We start from the raw sequence: 18,233 nt of genomic DNA on the forward strand, positions 1-18,233 counted from the left end.
CTACTTCCCCTTCCCCTTCCCTGGACCTGCCCCCAGCATCGGCCCAGGGGCCAGAAGCCTACCAGGGACATTTTAAGCAGACCTCAGCAAGACCGGGACACTGAATGTCCTACCCCAGCCCCAGCCGGCATGGGGGCAGGGACAGCAAGACGGGTTGGCNGGAACTTGTATGTGTTTTTCATGATTATGAAAGCAACACATATTCATCGTCAAAAGCTTGGAAAATACAGAAAAATACAAAGGACGGTGCGGTAGTGATGAGAAGCTGAGTAATCAGCTTTCTAGACTAGCCACATCCTAGCTGCCCTTGGGACGTTACTTAACCTCCCGGTGCCTCAGTTTTCTTATTCGTAAACTGGGAACAACAGATTCTACCTCATCAGATTATTAGAACATTTTAATGGCATAAAATACATATGAAACTTGGCACATGATGAACATTTAATAATTAGCTTTTATCAACATTCAAAAAACAACAACAGAGACACCTGGGTGGCTCAGTCAATTAAGCATCAGACTTCAGCTCAGGTCATGATCTCACGGTTCGTGGGTTCGAGCCCCACGTTGGGCTCTGTGCTGACAGCTCAGAGCCTGGAGCCTGCTTTGGATTACATGTCTCCTTCTCTCTCTGCCCTCCCCCACTCACATTCTGTCTCTCCCTGTCTCTCTCTTAAAAATGAATGGACATTAAAAAAAATTTAATAAAAATAAAATAAAACAAAATACATTTTTTAAATAAAAAAGGGAAAAAAGAAGAAATAGCACATGTTACATAAAGAGCAGAGACAGAAACGCTTGCCCAAGGTTACATAGAAAGTACCAGAGTTGACAAGAAGAAAAACCAAATACTGTGAAAGGCTTCTCAAAGCATAGTTTTGCTTTGAGAAAACTTTAAATACATCATTCTTAGAGAAACATATAGTGAGTTCATGTGAATGGTTTTTTTTTGCAGCTTATTAATGAAGGAAGCGGCAAGATGACAGAGCTAGTTCAATGAAGGACGTGAGAAGAAAATATTTATGTGCACCTATATGTGGATAGAAAGAAGTGAGAATTTCAGCAAAAACAAAAACAACAGTAACCTCAAAACTCGAATTCTTGAATATTCATAAGCTTGCGAAGTTAGATGCAAAACTGGTTAATATTTGTAGAACAATAAAATCATAGCGTTGGGGGTTATCTTCTTTATTGGAAAGAAATCATTTGCGTGATTTCTCCACCGGCCAAAAATGATTTGTAACTTATCAGTTTTCTACCAGCCAACGGCGATCTTTACGAAACTAGGGCCTTGATCAATAGTAAATAATAAGTCAAGCGAAGTGACATACCCCTAGAGTGTCAGATGACCCTTAGGAGGGCTTGTTAGACAATGTTTTAGTTTGACTTTGAAAGGACTCAGGTTATCTATTTGCCTTATTTCCAAGTGTTGGATGATTTTACTTATCAGGCGGTTGCAAGAGTATAAACACTGCCAAAGAAATAAAGCCATCGATAGTAATGAGCATACCATTAGTGTGAAAGTAAATGGGTCAGCGATAGCCCCATGAATGTCACAACAGGGACACCTTCCATCAGAGAGGCTGGATGGTATTCCTCCTCTTCTCTGGGGCTTGGACTCCTGGAGGGGAGGCAGGGGTTGAGGGGTGAGAGCCCCCACCCTGTAATACCTGTAAGGGTCATGATCCACGAAGCCCAGGTGTAGTTAGGAGTCTGGGCAAGAATCAAAAACTCAAATTCATTATGATGGAGTCACATCTCACCCGAGGGTCAGTTGGGTTCCAAAAATCAGTATATTAGGTAAAAATTGTAAATGATCAATATTATTATCCCTGTAGAAAAAATCTTAGGAACGCACTACGTAGGAGACCATATGATCACTTCTCTATAGCTCTATGCTGTCAGTTTGGGCTTTGACCTTAGAACAGAGTTCTCTTTCTTCAGCTGGGTTCCAGCTGGCTAATATATATCCCCCCCTCACCTCCCCCAAAACAGGAATTGAATCTTTGAAGACTGGAATCATACAGTGCTGGGGTGTTTCAGCCATGGGGGGCTCATGGGATCTGAGACACACTTGGGGACAGTCAGGTGTCCCTGTCCATGCTCACTCCAGAAATAGGCTCCTTGAGGGTGTACAGTGACAGCGGCATCCTCCTATCTTATTTAAATTGGTATTTGTAACTCTTTCTCTCTCTGAATCTTATTAGGCAAAATGCAGATAGTCAACTGTTGTATAACGTGGCTCTGAAGTTCTTGTATTTCTTTGTTTTCATTAAAAAAATTGAGGTGTAATTTACATACAGTAAAATGCAGAAATCTTAAGTGCACCGCTCAGTGGCTTTTCATGCGCATGAATACACACCGTTCACCACCTCCCAGATCAAGATAGAACATTTCCTTCACCCCAGCAGATTGCCGAGGGCTCCCCCTACTGCCAGAGTGAACAGTATTCTGACTTTTGTCGCCACTGGTCACGTTTGCCTGTTCTTGAACTTCACGTAAATAGAAATCGTTCAGTATGTGGTCTTTTGTGCCTGGCTCCTCTCCCGTCCGTCACATGCTTGTGAGATTCATCCGTGTGATTGTGTGTGTCTGTTCGTTTCTTATTGCTGAGTAGTGTTCCATTGTATGCACTTCTCACACCTTATCTAGCCCTTCCCCGTTGGTGGGTATTTTTGGTCACGGTGACTAGAGCTGCTGGTACAAGTCCCTCTACCTGCCCAGCCCCCGCGCGTGCTCGCAGTCCATTCTCTGCTGCGCTGTTCGAGCACCACGAAGGAGGCATAGCTGTACCCTGTTCTTCATCCCTGCCACACACCTCTCTCTTCAACACCCCCTCCCTCAAAAAAACCGCAAACCTGGACCCTCTCTGCCTGAACTTCTTTTTCTCCTTCTCTCCCCTCTACTCCCCCTTGCTTTCTATTATGGAGATTGTCTTAGTCCCGTCTTTTTTTGGGAGCTAAATCCTTCCCCTCCTCCTGGGCCTTCCAGGGTCTCTCCTTGTATTCTCCTTCTTCGCCACCCCATAGGATCAGGGTTCTCCTTGGCAAGGTTGGGGGCGTGGGAACTGGGGAGGGAGAGCTGTCAGAGCCTGACACTCATCTTCAGTGCACACTCTTTCTTCTTTGCCTCTCTCGGCAGATAAAAGAGCTTTGGGGGATTGTCTTATGAAAAACGGAGGGGGTTGTAAACAACAAATAATTTGTTGGGGGGATGAGAGGCGGTGTGGGTTCAAATTCACCATCTGCCCTCCTTTCACTGTGTGCTCTTGCACGAGAGAATCCTGTGTCTGCAGTGACCATCAGGGCCTCAAACTGTGACAAGCATAGCTTGTCCCTGGTGCGGGGCAGGCACTTAACAAAAGTCCCGTCTCCTCCTTCTTCCCCTACTGGCCGGTCAGGGGGCCTGGGCGCAGTGGCCAGTTGAGAAGTTTGGGAAAGAAAATGGGAAAGGAAGACAAAACGAGGCAAAAGTGATTTCGTTGGGGGAGGGTGAAGAAAAACAGAGAGAAAACAAGCTCCCTGTAACGTTGGTGCCAGCCAGAGCCCAGCATCCTGGATGCCCCAAGGGGCCAGGTGGAGCCCGAGAGAACCTCCCAACAACAGGGAGACCCAGTGGGGACAGGCAGGAAAGGTGCTAATCGAAGCCATCAAGCACGCAGGCAGGTGAGAGGTAAAAAGATGAAGGGGATCAAGAGAGTGTGGGACGCAGACAGAGCAGGCTGTGGAAGACTCAAGGACATAGTGCCTCTGCCTTGTGGTGGCCCGGCCCTGGGTTCTGAGGGTTAGTGGGACCCACAGCAGGGGGCGTGGCACCTAGAAGGCCAGAGGGGTGCCCCCTTCCAAGGAGCTTACATGATGCCAGGGTTGCAGGTGGAACAGGGAAGTGCCCCCGCCCCCAGCCATGCAGAAATGATCTCCCCCATCTGCCCATCACCTGGCCTGAAATTCCAACGTTACCCATTCTGTCCACGGGTTGCAAGCATTGCCGTCTTGGGGTGTTTTGAAATTGGAGCTGTATCTTGGTGCATCCGCAAGATGTTAACCGTCACTCACTTCTTAGTAAGCCCCACCACTAAGCTTGCTGCCAGTACTTAGTACGCTGCCTCATTTCATCGTCCCAACTCCAGACACCTAGTACTAGGACCAGCCTCTTTTATAGATGAGGCGACCATGGCTCAGAGAGGGTAAGTGTTCTCTCTCATAAGGTCACACAGCCAGCAGGTGGAGAGTTATTTCTACCACATCAGAAACCTTTCTGAAGACGTTCTGCCGGCACCCTAGGGACCAGGGCTCTACAGCAGAGACTCTGAAAGGGAGAGGAGTGTGGAGGGGGATTGGGTAGGGGCGCTCTGAAGGCAAGATTTGCTGGTGTCACAAATTTACCTCCCCTGGGTTGGGCAGTTTGCATATATCACCCCACTTAATTTACACAGTATCCTAACAGAGTAGCATTTCAATTCATTTCAAAGGTAAAGAAACTGAGGCTCAGAGAGGTGAGGTGACTTGCTCATGAGTCTAAGGTTGTCAGATTTTAACAAATAAAACTACCAGATGTTCAGTTAAATTTGAATTCAGATAACCATCAGTATGCATGGGACACACTGTACTAAAAACTATTTGAACTATACTTTCTCTGGCAGCCTACCGAGGGCCACAGCCTGGTGGCCGTGGTCCTGTACCTCCCGGAATCACTAGGAAGCCAATCTTGGTATATGTGCTGCCGAAGCGAGCACTAGGAAGCCCATCTTGGGAAACAAGTGTGGACCAAGGGAATGGCTCCTCTCTGCCTCCCATGAGGTGAACATGAGCCTTTGTCCCTACCTAGGGTCCCCGTTACTGCTGTTGTGGGCTAGCCAAGGACCCCAGCTGCATTTCTTCACCATGACCCCTGTGTCGTTGCCATGGCAGGCTGTCCTCTGGGCTATCTGTCTCTGCCCCAGACTTTCATCAGGAGAGGCCACTATGGGCTGGAGCCAGGGGACTTGGGTTCTATTTCCAGCTCTGCTGAGCGTCATTGGAGAAATCACCCTTCTGGGCCTCAGTCTTTCCATCTGTAAAAACGAAGAAGGAGTTGAACCAAAGCAGTGGTTCCCTTGGGTCAGAGTCATCTGGGGGACCAGGTTGAGGACACCATCACCTGGGCTGCACCCCTCCCTTCTGCTCCAGAACTCTGGCTTCTGCAATGATCACAGGTAGCCAGGGTGACCCCAGGCAGGCAGGTCAGCACCTTTCTGGAGCTCTGACTGCAACTGACGATCTTTCCAACCTTGACACATTGGCCGGGTCCACCTTTGGACATGACTTCCCTGTATCTGACAAGTAGAGATCAGGGGCTGAAGGGTCTAGAAGACCTCAATGAAGTGGGAGATATATTGAAGTCCAGATATATTGGGTTGGAGTAGGAGGGAGGGAAGGTCACTAAATCTCCCCTGGAGATGAGACATTTCCAACCTGGGAATCCAGAAACATTTCTGACATTTGAGTAGAGATTTAGGTTTCTCACAACCCCTGCCTGGCTCATAGAATTCTCCACCAGGTCATTAGCCCCACTCATGGGAAGACCGAGGCTCAGAGAGGGCAGTGGGTTCCCCATGTCACACAGCAGAACGTGTCTACTGTTCCAGTCCCTGGGGCCAGGACTCTGCGCACAACCCCCACCCGAGGATGGTCCTGGAAGGTGTCTGGGATGGGCACTGTCCTGTTTCAGTCCCTTCCCTCCCCAGGCTCCTGGGTTCTGGGCACTGCTTTCTTCATTATGATGTTCTGAGGCCCGACTCTGTCTCTCCAGCAGCTCACTCACTGTGTCCCATACCCTCCTGAGATCAGGTCCAACCATCAATCACCCCTTCTCCTTCCCCTGAGCTGGGGCATGCCCAGGGTCACATGGCAAGCCTCCGCACAGAGCCAGGATCAGGTTCAGGTCTAGGGTGCTCCAGCTCACACTCATTTATCCACCTGCGGAGCTGCTCTGGAATTTAGGCTAATGACAGCTGCTTCTGCCCTGTTCCCCACCCCCCCTTCCAGCCCTCTGCTGATTACAAATAAACACCCAGTCTACGCGGGAGAGTAATTAACTCTCCAATGTGGGGAGAACTAATCAGCCTGGAGTTTGCTGCAGGTGGGAAAAGCGAAGGCTTTTCCTAAGTAGTATGCAAATGACACGCGTAGTATGCAAACCAACCTCGCTGGGCTCCTGGGAAAGGCTGCCAGAGCCTCAAGCCCTGGCTGCCGAGGCAAGAGGCTCTGGGAACAGTGGCCCCAGCTGCTGGGGACCTCATCCCTCAGGTTTAGGGGGGCTAAAGGGGTCAGAGTAGGAGTGGGGGTGCACCTTCATGCTTCCCCAGTATGCCTGTATCCCCTGTGTCTGGAGCACTGGGGTGAGGGGCTAGGCTCAGAGGGGACTGGCTTTCAGTCTGGGTCCCGCTGGTCCTCACCTATGTGACTTGGTCAACTCCCACATTCCTGAGCCTCAGTTTCCTTGTTGAAAGATGGGGATAAAAATACATACTTTTTAGGCTTGTACTGACAACTGGACAATGCATGAAGTGCCTAACATGATTGGTGCTTAGTAGGTGTTCAGTGAATAGGAACTGTTTTCAGAAAGCATCAAGATATGCCCATAGCATCCCTGTGGCCATGTGCTGCCAAGCCAAGGCTCAGTCCCCCTGGGGGCTCATCCTTACCTGGTCAGCCTTTTGGGGATATGGTTGGCCTTATGATATATGATCTGAAAGGCTTCAGGAATGGCCCTCTTTCTCTCAGGCACGTATGTCTCCTGTCTTGCCTGAAATTCTGCACTGGCCTAGGATAAGAGAGTGAAGCTCCCCAAAAGCAAAATTTCTGGAGGCATTCTCTCTCAGGATCATGCAAGGGCAGAATCGACCCCAAGAGTGAGCACCTGCTTAAAATGCTGTGCCCCAGGCACCTCGCTCACTTCCTGTTTGTCTAGGTCCTGCTGAAGGTCCATCATCTCTTGGCACTAAGCATTGCGCTTTAACATTGCAGGGATGGGGGCGTGAGGACAATTTCTGGGCCATAGAAATAGTTTATATCCTAACCAAAGTGTCAGTTACATGGATGTATAGTTTCGTCAAAATTCATCAAATGGTACATTTAAGTTATATGCATTTCAATGTATGTAAATTTTACCTCAATAAAACATAATTTAGAAGTAAATAAAATGTAGGTGTCTTCTGGAAGATCCACACATTAACGTACAATGATGATGTTGATGACCCAAGGGGTCATCCATTTTCTGCTCGTATACCTTTTGTGATGGGGAGCTCACTACTTATGGAGCCAGGACGTCACTCATTTGGCAGTGGGATTGGGATTTGAACCCAGATCTGACTCCAGGGCCCAAGGCCTTGGTGTCTTCTTCTCTACTGACTCTCCCAGGATTGTGTGTGCTCAGGAATCGTCATAGGTGTGATGTCTGAAATGTTTGTCACTCGTGGAGAGATATTAGGAGCTCTTGCACATCTGGAGACACAGGTGAATCGTACTTCCCCAGCCCATCCTGGTGGCTAAGTAGGGTCTGGGCTAGTTCTGTGCAATGGCATCGAGCAGAGGGACATCCATGGTACAAAGCCTCCAACCCACTCCTGCCCTGCTGCTGTTGTAGAGGCCTCATGTTGGAGGTGGAGCCACAGGACCCAAGTGTCCTGGCTTGCTGAGTGCCTTCAAGGAGGACACCTGTCCTGGAGAGTCATCTGAGCCACCACAGGCTTTGCAGGAGTGATGAGTAAGCTTTGGTGGTATCAAGCCACTGAGGTGTGTGTTGTCACTACAGCATAACTTACTTATCCTGACTGATAGATCCAACGTAGAATAGCATGACATTGAAGTTGACTGGGGTACCTGGGTGGCTCAGTCGGTTGGGCGTCGACTTTGGCTCAGGTCATGATCTCACAGTTCGTGGGTTCAAGCCCTGAATCTGGCTCTGTGCTAACAGCCAGCTCAGAAACTGGAGCCTGCTTCGGATTCTGTGTCTCCCTTTCTCTCTGACCCTCCGCTGCTCACGCGTGCGCTCTCTCTCTCTCGCTCTCTCTCTCTCTCTCAGAAACAAATAAAAACATTTAAAAGAAAAAGAAATTGTTGCTGACTTCATAGTCTTAGTCATTGTCCTCCTCTTAGTTTTCAGTACTGTCATGGTCATAACAACACCCTCATACAATGCTTCAGGTGGCTGATCTCTGCTGAGCTGTCCAGGGTCCTGCCCGTGGCCTGAGCCCACACCACTGCCCAGACTTTCATCAGTTCTGTGCCATCCAGGCTGGGCACCCGGGATTGTACAATGAAAAATACCCAGACCCACCTTTGGAGAGCTTCTGTTCTGTTGGGGGAGGGATACATGAATAATCCCAAAGTGAGCAGGTCATGGGGTGCCAGAGCACCTAGAAACCAGAGGGGGGAGCTCCTGATGGGTAAGAAAAGAGTCACTCCAGTGCAGGAATCTTGGGAAACTCTTTGGAGGAGGAAGAGGGGTTGGAGGAAGAAGGTGGCGGCAGTGACTCCCCTCCTGGGTATTTATAGGATCTCATCATGACTGAAGTCTGAGTCTTCGTTCTTCCATTTCCCATCGTAAAATGCTAAGCAGGCATTTTCCCTCCTAAAGCCTTGTTTTTCTCATCTGTAAAATGGGGACAATGGAAGTACATCACATACAGTTGTCATGAGAATCAAACAAGTTAATACACCTAGAGTGCTTTACTCAGTGCCTGGCATATAGCAATTGCTCAATAAACATCTGTTATTACGACCTCATTTAGCCCTTGCAACAATCCTGCAAAAGAATAGAAATAACTAGGATTATCTCTGCTTTACAGATGGGAAAAAGGAGGCTCGGAGAGGGCAGTGACTTGTCTAAAACCCACAGCTAAGAACCGCCTGAGCATGGAGTGGATGCTGGGGCTGCCTTTAACCAGAACCCGTCTGGGGTTGGAATTTGTATCCTCAGACCTGGAGCCTCACTACTCCCTCCCTCCTGAACTGAGACTCTGTCCTTATTAAACACTAACCCCATTCCTCCCTCCACCAATCCCTGGGAACCACTATTCTACTTCCTGTCTCTATGAATCATTCTACTCTAGGGACCTCATGTAAGCGAAACCATACAATATTTGTCCTTTTTTGTCAGGCTTATCTCACTGAATGTCCTCAAGTGTCCTCCATGCTGTAGCAGGTGACAGAATTTCCTTCCTTTTTAAAGGTGAATAATATTCCTTTGTGTGTATGTTACATATTTTACCTATCCCTTCATTCACTGATGGGCACTTGGGTTGCTTCTGCCTTTAGGCTGTTGAATAATGCTGCCACGAATGTGGATGTGTCTATTAGAGGGAGACTCCACTACATCCACCACCTCAGGGACTTAGCCAGGGTCCACAGTTCCCAGTGACCCAGGAACCAGACCCCACCCAGCCCACCACACTCTCGCTGTCTGGTCAGCTCCACGCTTTTGCTGTCACAGCTCCTCTCTGCCTGGCCTGCCCTTCTACACCGTCTCCACGGTCCAAATCCACCCATTCCCCAAGGCTCATCTGGAATTAACCACCCCTCCAGGAAGCATTCTCTGCCCTCCGTTGCCCTCTCCTGCGCCTATAGTACCTGACCCCCCATCTATCCCTTGCTAGAGTCTCTGATTACTTGAAAACTTAGATTGTTGTTATCTACAGCTGATCTATGCGGATCTCACCTACAGCCTCCCTTCCAGAATTAGTAGTTTCCTTTAAATATTGTTCAGATGATTTCCCCTTGAAGAAAAGCTAAAATGAGAGTCCCCCCACATTGTGTCCAGCTTAGGTGACCGAAGAATATTGCACCAATGTGACAAATTAGGAGCAAGGTGGCTTCCTGGGTCTTGCCACACCCGCCTTTTCAAGCTAGAAACGGTGGAAGAGCCAAGAGTTAAGTACTCCTTTCCTGAGTGGGGCTTAGAACTGAACGCGCCCTGGAGAGGTACAGGTGGGAGCCCCCTGGGAGCTGGCCCAGCGCAGAAGGCCAGAGTAAAGGGGGTGAGCAGGGGGGAAACGGTGGGCGAGAGCTCCAGTGGCCTCATCTTGCTTTATTTACGGGGATCTGAGCCCACGTTCCACTTCAGGAGCTGGTCCACAAGGCATGATTGAAAATGGGGCCCAGGCATAACCAGGTTCCCATCAAGAGAGCCTGTTAGCTATGTCCTCCCCCAGAGAAGAAGTGGGGGAGAGCAGGGGTGGGGGGGCAGGGGACACAGACTCCCCTTTTTCTCTGGCATAGTCTAGGATCCCCAGGTAAGAAATCTCTTATTTTGTTTGAGATGCCTGGGGAGGAGGGTCCTTGTGACTGGACCCCATGACAGTTCAGGAAGGGTCATAATGAACATTGAATTCCTTGAGCCACATAGAAACCCCAGCAGATTGTGAATCCTGGAGGGTAGGGCCGGTCAGGTACCCCCACCTCCCTCCCCACGCAATATGTGGCATGTAAATGGTGCCTCCCCGACCATTTCTTCCCTCTCACTTCCTCACCCCCACTCACTTGCCAGAGAAGCACCTAGACACCAGGGTTCAAATCCTATCCCCTTCACCTCCCTAGCTGAGTGATACCAGGTAAGTTACTTTATTCCTCACTCTCCTGCACCTCAGTAACTCCATCTATAAAATGGGGACAATAACAGAGGCCCCTTTGCGTGATGGTGGTGAGGAGGAATGGAATCAATATGGTAATGTCTTCAGACTGGTGCCAAGCACATAGCAAGTGCTTACAAAATACCCGATATTATTTATTCAAGAAATACGTAGTGCTTGCTCGGGGAACCGTGGCCAAATTAATGGGAAGGCCGAGCCTGCAGAAGGAGCTTGCTTTCAAAGTCAGCAGGTACCCAGTTGCCTTGAGAGAGCGGCTTCGTCCCTGGGGGACTCCCAGGCTCCTCTACCACATGGAGGGTGTGATTCCTGCTGTCTGCATGGCAAGGCTGTCAGGGGTATTAGTGGGGCACTTGAGGTGCAGGCATGAGTGAGGGGGACAGGGCAAGCAGTCCCTGGCTCAGCCATTGCCTCTCCTGCAAAGGGGCTCCTGAGGAGCCCTCTTGGAGGCCCCTGCTTGGTTTCTCCAGCCCCATGGCTCCGGGCAGACAGGCTGTTGCTGGGACACCCTGGGGGGAGTTGGCACATACTAGGCAAGGGGCTGGTGGGATAAGTACCCCTCGCTTCTTTCCCATGCCTCCTAGAGGCTGCAGGGGGCTCTCCAGAGGCTGGCCTGACCTGGTGGGGAGGAGAGGAAGCAAAGCTCGAGGGTTGGCCTCTGGGGTCAGCCTGGGCATGGGGTCTGATGTTAGGGCCAGGCCAGGGCAGCAACTGTGGCCAAAGAGGGCCCTGGCTTGGGAGCTGGGAGCCCAGCTTCCCACCTGGCTCTGTGTATGCTTGCCCGGCCTCCTCCTCGCCTTCTCGTGGTATTGGCATCTTCGTCTCTAACATGCACTACCCCACCTGCCTCCTGGGGCTCCATGGGAGGACGCTCATCAAGGAGCGTCCCAAAGCCAGGCAGATCTAAGGGCATCAGAGTCTGGCCAGCGTGGAACTTGCTCAGGGCCCCCCACAGAGGGCAGCCAAAGGCAGAGCCGAGTCTGAACTTAGAGATGTTTGTGGAGCAGGAAGAGGGCTGGCTGGCAATCCTCTGCTCTCTCTACAGCCCACGTGCAGGCCTGGAGTTAGCCCAGGACACTTGACCTCAGTGTCCCTGCTGTTGATGGCAGTGGCAGCCGGCCATGCTGCAGGGCAGGTGGGGTTTTTGTTCATCTGTTTTTCCTTTATTCTTTTTTAAAATGTTTTATTTATTTTGAGAGAGAGAGAGAAAGAGAGAGAGAGACAGTCCCCTCCAGAGCAGGGGAGGGACAGAGAGGGAGGGAAAGACGGAACCCGAAGACAGGCTCAAGGCTCTGAGCTGTCAGCACAGAGCTCAACGTGGGGCTTGAACCCACGGACTGTGAGATCATGACCTGAGCCAAAGTTGGACACTCAACTGACTGAGACACCCAGGCGCCCCTATTCTTTTTTTTTTTTTTTTTCAAGCTTATTTATTTATTTTGGGAGAGAGGGAGTGTGCTGGGGAGGAGCAGAGAGAGAAAGAGACAGAGATTCCTGGCAGGCTCCACGCTCAGACTCAGGGTTCAAACTCATGAACCACGAGCTGATATTCAGAGTTGGACGCTTAACTGACTGAGCCATCTAGGTGCCCTGTTTTGTTTGTTTTTCTAATATCTAAACATTCACAACTTTTCTGCACAATAGACGTAATCAATCCCAATTTACAGACAAGAAAACGGGGGCTCTGGGAGATGATGTCACTTGCCCCAGACCACGTACTAAAAGACTAAGCAAGCAGAGCTTCGAGCTGAGCTTTAGCACATACAGCTGTATGGCCTTGAGCAAGCTCTCTGCCTCTCGGAGCTTCGGTTTCTGTATCTGTAAAATGGGAGTGGCAGTGTCTCCTGCGCAGACGCTGAATAGTGTAGGGCAGTGAAAATCCCAGGAGGCCTGGCTGAGGTTTGAGCCAGGGGCTGCAAGGTTTGAACCTTGGCACTTACACACCAGGCTGCCTCTGTCTCCGGAGAGGTGGGACTGGGCGGCTCCCAAAGCCTTTGCAACTTGATCGGGACATTCCCAAGCCTCAGCTAAGCCTCGAGGTTCCTTGGAGGCCTCTGCTGGATTTCGTGTGGCCTGCTGTCTGACTTTGCTCAGAACCCAGGCCGCAGGCCTGGGGCTGGTTTTGGGGACACGACAGCCCGTCTCTCCCAGCTGCTTCCCAGAGCCCATGTGTGCACGGAGTCTCCTTTGGCAACGAGGTGGTCACAACTTCCTAGCATTTTCAATATCTGTGAAAGGCTAACTGGGGGTGCCACTCCAGAGCACCCCTGCTTTGCTTCTCAGCAGGAGGGGGCGGCTCGGTTATTTTTGTGATAAAAGTTTAATAAATTGAAAGGCACGGTTTTCATTCTGCGGGTAATTAGCTGCCGCCACTGTGCTCCCTCCTAATTGTCTCTCTCACTCCAGACGGGCGGAGATCAATAGGAAGCGGCCGCAGCACGGTGAAAGTCACAATTAATTAATTGTCGGGTGTGTGTGTGTCTCCATCTCTGTCACATCAAAGGCCCAGGGGCAGCAGCTGCCCACGTTTCTAGCTCTGCTGGGCCAGCCCCGCCCAGAATCCCCAGATGCACGTGTCTACAAGCCTCTGTGCACGCTCCTCTCTCTCCCTCAGGCAGCAGGAGGCTCCTGGAGAAGGGGTCCCCTGAGACCCCTGGTTTAGGGGTCTTCTCTGACAGCCAGCATTTTCCTACCACCCCACCTCGAATGCAGTCTCAGCTATATCCCTGCTAGGATACCTGCTCCCTGGTCCCTTCTCCCCCGCCCCGCCCCGCCCCCACCTCACCTGTGCCTGTCCAATCCATTCTCCTGTGTGCAGCCTAACCCCGCAGCTTTTCTGGACTAAAACTCAGGCTTGATTCAGAAGAGTGCTTACCTCTGGTGGTAGGGGGAGGTATTGACTGGGAGACGGAACATTCTGGGATTCTGGGAATGCTCTACATTTTTATTTTGAGTGGTGTTTTCATGGGTGTATATAATAAGCTGTTTTGCAGTACACTGAAGATCAGTGCAAACCCTTACACACACACACACACACACACACACACACCCCGACGCCCCCTCCCGCTCAGTAACAACAGCTCACGTTTATGTGCCAGTGTCAAGACATTAGGATGATAGGGATGCAGCCCTGCTGCTGCATCTTTCCTAACCTTCCCCACAAGCCCCAGAGATAGGTAGCGTTATCCTTGTTTTACAGATGGGGAAACAGAGGCACAGAGAGGCTTTAGGAGGGGACCAAGGAGAGAGGAGGAGAGGAGAGGGTGGAGGGTGGAAGGGAAGGGCCCGCGGACACCAGGGGCTGGTGTGTGCCAGCACGAGCTCCGCGCTTCACTACTCTCCACGGCCCCGCCAAGGCGGAGCGAGGTGTCCCATTTCACAGACGGGAAGCTGAGGCTTGGAGAGCCGGGGTCCCTTGTTTGAGGTTGCGTGGTCTGGGACTGATGGGCTGGGATGGATGGGAGGGAAGTGAGGGGGGAAAGGGGACCAGGGGTGTGATGAGCAATAGGACAATACTAGCAAGGTGTGATATAAAAGAGGTGGCACTAAAGACGGGCGTGTGAAAGCGTGTGCGCACACGCACGCACACTCACATACATGCGCGCGCGCGCGCGCGCACCTGTGCCCCCTCGCCCCGCCTTTCCAGCAGGGCTTCCTGCTGCCTCAATGGTGTCCGTGAATCCAGCTTCCCCTCCTCTGCAAAGTGCGATTGGAGCCGTGGGGCCTCAAGGCTTCCTGTGGCGGGGCCTGGCACACGCGGGGTGGGGGGAGGGGAGGCGTGCCATGGGGGCCGGGTCCCCGGGTCCCGTGGGGCTCCCAGCTGCCCACCTCTGCCTGAGACCCACAGCTCTGCAGGCGAAGCTTGGCCCTGGGAGGGGTCAGCCCCCCTGTCCCGGACGCCGGCCGAGCTCTCTTCTCCCCCGGCCCCCCAAGCGGGCGCATCCACCCCCTGAACTCCGGGCTTGACAAATACTGTAGAAGCTTCCTCGCTGGTGGGGAGAGGTGGTGCCTGTCCTTCCGTTGGCTGTTTCTCGGTGCCTCCCCTTCATGGCTGGTCGTCAGGGGAGGCCACCTCCGTGCTCCTACCTTGGCTGCCNAGCTGGTCCAGAAAGTCCCACTGCCGGGCCTTTCCATGACGGTGCCAGCCGCCAGGGACTCTGAGAGACAGCCGCCCAGTCTCGGGGGGAAGGGGGGACAGAGGAAGCCACATGCCGTTTGTCTTCAGGGTCTTCTAGACTGAGTTTGCTTATTTTTTGTTTAAAAGGATGAAAAAAAAAAGAGTTTTCAAGAACCCCAATGTTTTATTCTCTTCAAAGATAAAGGAATAAAGATTTTGAAAAAGAAAAAATTAAGGGCCAAAGGTAAAGCTTTTAAATTTCTTTGAACATTTTTACTGCAGTGGCAGCTGGGGGGGGTTGGTTAGGGGGGAAAGTGCTGGCCTGGGAATCCTTTCCTGGATGCTAATGCATGATGTGACCTTGGGCAAGTCACTTCTCTCTGGTCCTCAGATCCCTAATGAGGGTTTGACTGGTTCTGACCCACTCCACGATTTGGAACCTTCTCACAGGCTGTGCTGTTTGCTTTCCCTGAAACTAAACGGCCACAAGCCACCTCCTCCTTCTCAGTATAAAAGTCTTCCTCAGCCCGGGAAGTCAGAGGGACAGGTGGCGGGGCCTCTGGGGATCAGGCGAGCAGGGTGATCCCTCAGATGTGGGCGTACAGATCTCCATTTTAAGGATGTCACAGCTGGGGATCAGAGGGGTTAAGTGGCTTGCCCAAGGTCACACAGCGAGGGAGTCCGTGGTAGAAGCAGGATTGAATCTGTGTCTTCTAACTCCCCAATCTCATTAAGCTGCAGGAGAAGGTTTCCAGAGACCAGAGGCCATGTTTATGTGACTTACATTTTTCAACAGAGGCTCTTGAGAGTGGAGTTTAAGGGCGAGAGCTTGGAGTCAAACAGAACTTGGTCTTGTAGCCGCTGCTCTGTTTGTGTGACCTTAGGCAATTGATTTCACGTCTCTGAGTCTCAGTTTCCCTGACTGTAAAATGGGGCTATTCTTCATGCCTCCTTTAAGTACAGCTGTGGGGGCAAAGGATAGGACGTACGTGAAGTGCTCAGCACGCTGCCTGGCACATGCACGCCCCTAAATGCTGGCAGGGACTCTTGTGAGCCTTCAGTGTGGGGTGGGAACGGCATCTGTTTTCTTCATTAAGCACGTGGAGAAGGAGGGCACACTGGGCCGGTCTCCCGGGCCTGGCTGTCGTGCCTGCCTTTTTCACGACACACCCCCTCCCCCCAGGTCCCCCTTCCTGAGAGAGACAGGCAGCCCATGGCAGGCTGTGCAGAAAATGTCAACCTCATCTCATGGAGAGGCGTCTGCTGACACTGATGAGACCCCAGGCGGGCGGTGTGGGCAGGGAGCAGCCCGGGGCCTCGCCTCGCTCCCCCTGGGCCTGCCCTTTCTTGGTCTCCCTGTCACAGCTCTGGCTCCAGCCCCAGGAGGCCACCCCAAAGGTTGCCTGGGGCTGGGGAGCCGTCATTCCAGGGGCCGGCCTCAACTGGAGCTGGTGAGTGGGCAGCTGGGTGGGCTCAGCTTCAGGCAAGGGGCGCAGAGGGCAGGTGGCCAGTGGCTGTGGGCTCAGGGCTCAGATACAGAATGCACCAGGCTGGAATCCTGGCCCTGACTCCACCACTCACCAGCCGTGCGACTTGGCATGAGCTGAATCACCGCTCTAAACTCAGGTTCTCTGAGAACGAGGACAGGATTCACACTCTCCCCACAGGACTATCGGAAGGCTGGAGCAATGCCAGCGTCTCACACATGTAGTAGGAACACCGTAAGTGGGAGGTACTGTGAATGTTGTTATGCTCTTGCCCTCACAGGTGGGTGTGGGGCTCACCACTCACTCATTATCAGTAAGGCTTTATTGCACACTTACTGTATACTTCGCTTGCCCAGTGCCAGGCACGAGGGAGATAGCAGTGAACACGGAAAGGATCCCTGCCCTCACTGAGTTGACATTCTAGAAGGGGAGGGTGTGGAAAATCAGGGGCACAGAGAGGACAAGGGGTGGGGCCTGGGAGCAGCAGGAAGCAGAGGAAAGAACATAGAAGACCTGTGCTCAAATTCTGACTCAGCCACTAACTTGCTGAGTGACTTTGGAAAAAGCACTTGCCATCTCTGGGCTTTAGTGTCCATGTTTGCAAAAATGAGACTAATCACCCAGCCCTGCATCACCAAGAGATGAGTCGCCAGCAAAAGCAGTCTTGGGAAGGCACTAGGGGAACCAGGTTTCTCCCTGTGTACCTTCCCCAGCCTGCGAATCAGGGCTGGGCAACTAGCCAAGGGTGGGCAGTGCCACCTGCAACACTTCTGCTCAGCCTGAGCGTCCCAGCCCTGTGAACCCTGAAGCTATGAACCTGGTCATGGCTGGTCCACTTTCTGAAGTCTGGCCCTAGGGAAGGGACAAGACATTCACACGTCTCCTCCAGCCCTAGACCCTCCATTCTAGGACCCCCCTCCCAGAAATCCTGTTTCTTCTAGTTACTCTCGGGGTGGGATTCTGGGAATCTAGGCAGCCATGCTGCTGGAAAAGACCAGTGACATTCATTCATTCATTCACTATCGATCAGTTGGTCAGTCAACAAACATTCATCCAGCATTTACCATGTGGCAATGCCATGATAGGCACAGATCAGGGATGTATCAATTTCTTTAGCAAATATTAAGCACCTCTTTTGTTCTACGCTCTATGCCTGGCGCTGGGGACAGTGTGATTAATTGATTCATTTAATGTTTAGAGATGACTGTCATGTGGTCTGGGCTGAGTGCCAAACAAATATTGAGGGCCTACTCTGTGCCAAGGACTATGATGGGTACAGGGAACAAAGGCCCACTTGCTCCCTGAACACCAGCTCTGAGCCAGGCACCACACGCCTGGGAAAACAGCGGCTGGTGTTTTGTATGTGGACATGAAAGCCAGCATCTTCCTGTGGCTAATGAATCATCGGGCTCACAAGAGAAACGCAAACGGACCCCCTTGTCCATGAATTTGCTAATTGAGCTCCTCGAACTCAGACATTAACCTGCATTACCATAAATACTGCGGAGAACAGCCATTCTCAATTGATGCTCAATGATAATGGAGAAAATCAGTAGAGGAATAAAACTGAAATGGAATCATAAAACCTTATTTTCCCCATTAATATGAACCTAGTCTTCCCCAAATACCTTTCAATAAATCTTCCTGTTAACACTCCAGGGCTGGAGAGAAGAAGGTGGGGCTGAGGGAAGGGAGAGGCTGTGCCATGGGGGCTGGGGGTGGGTCAAACGGGGTCTGGAGGGCTGGAGGGGGGTCCTGGCATGCCGACCTGCCTGCTCTGCTTTGCTGGGGACAGCCAGCCCTGGTTTGTGGCCAAGCGAGGTGGCTTTTGGTGATGACTGAACCCAGCTCCACACATGGAGACAAATAAATGGGGGTGGGGATAACAAGGTGGCTACAGACAGACAGACAGGAAGATGGGACACACTAACTGCCTAGACAGAGGAAAACACACAAACTGAAAGACAGATGGGCAGCCAGGCTAGCCTATAAAAGAATAGCTAAC

This window comes from Crocuta crocuta, unplaced genomic scaffold (genome assembly GCF_008692635.1).
Source record: "Crocuta crocuta isolate KB4526 unplaced genomic scaffold, BGI_CrCroc_1.0 scaffold127, whole genome shotgun sequence".
Classification (NCBI taxonomy): domain Eukaryota; kingdom Metazoa; phylum Chordata; class Mammalia; order Carnivora; family Hyaenidae; genus Crocuta; species Crocuta crocuta.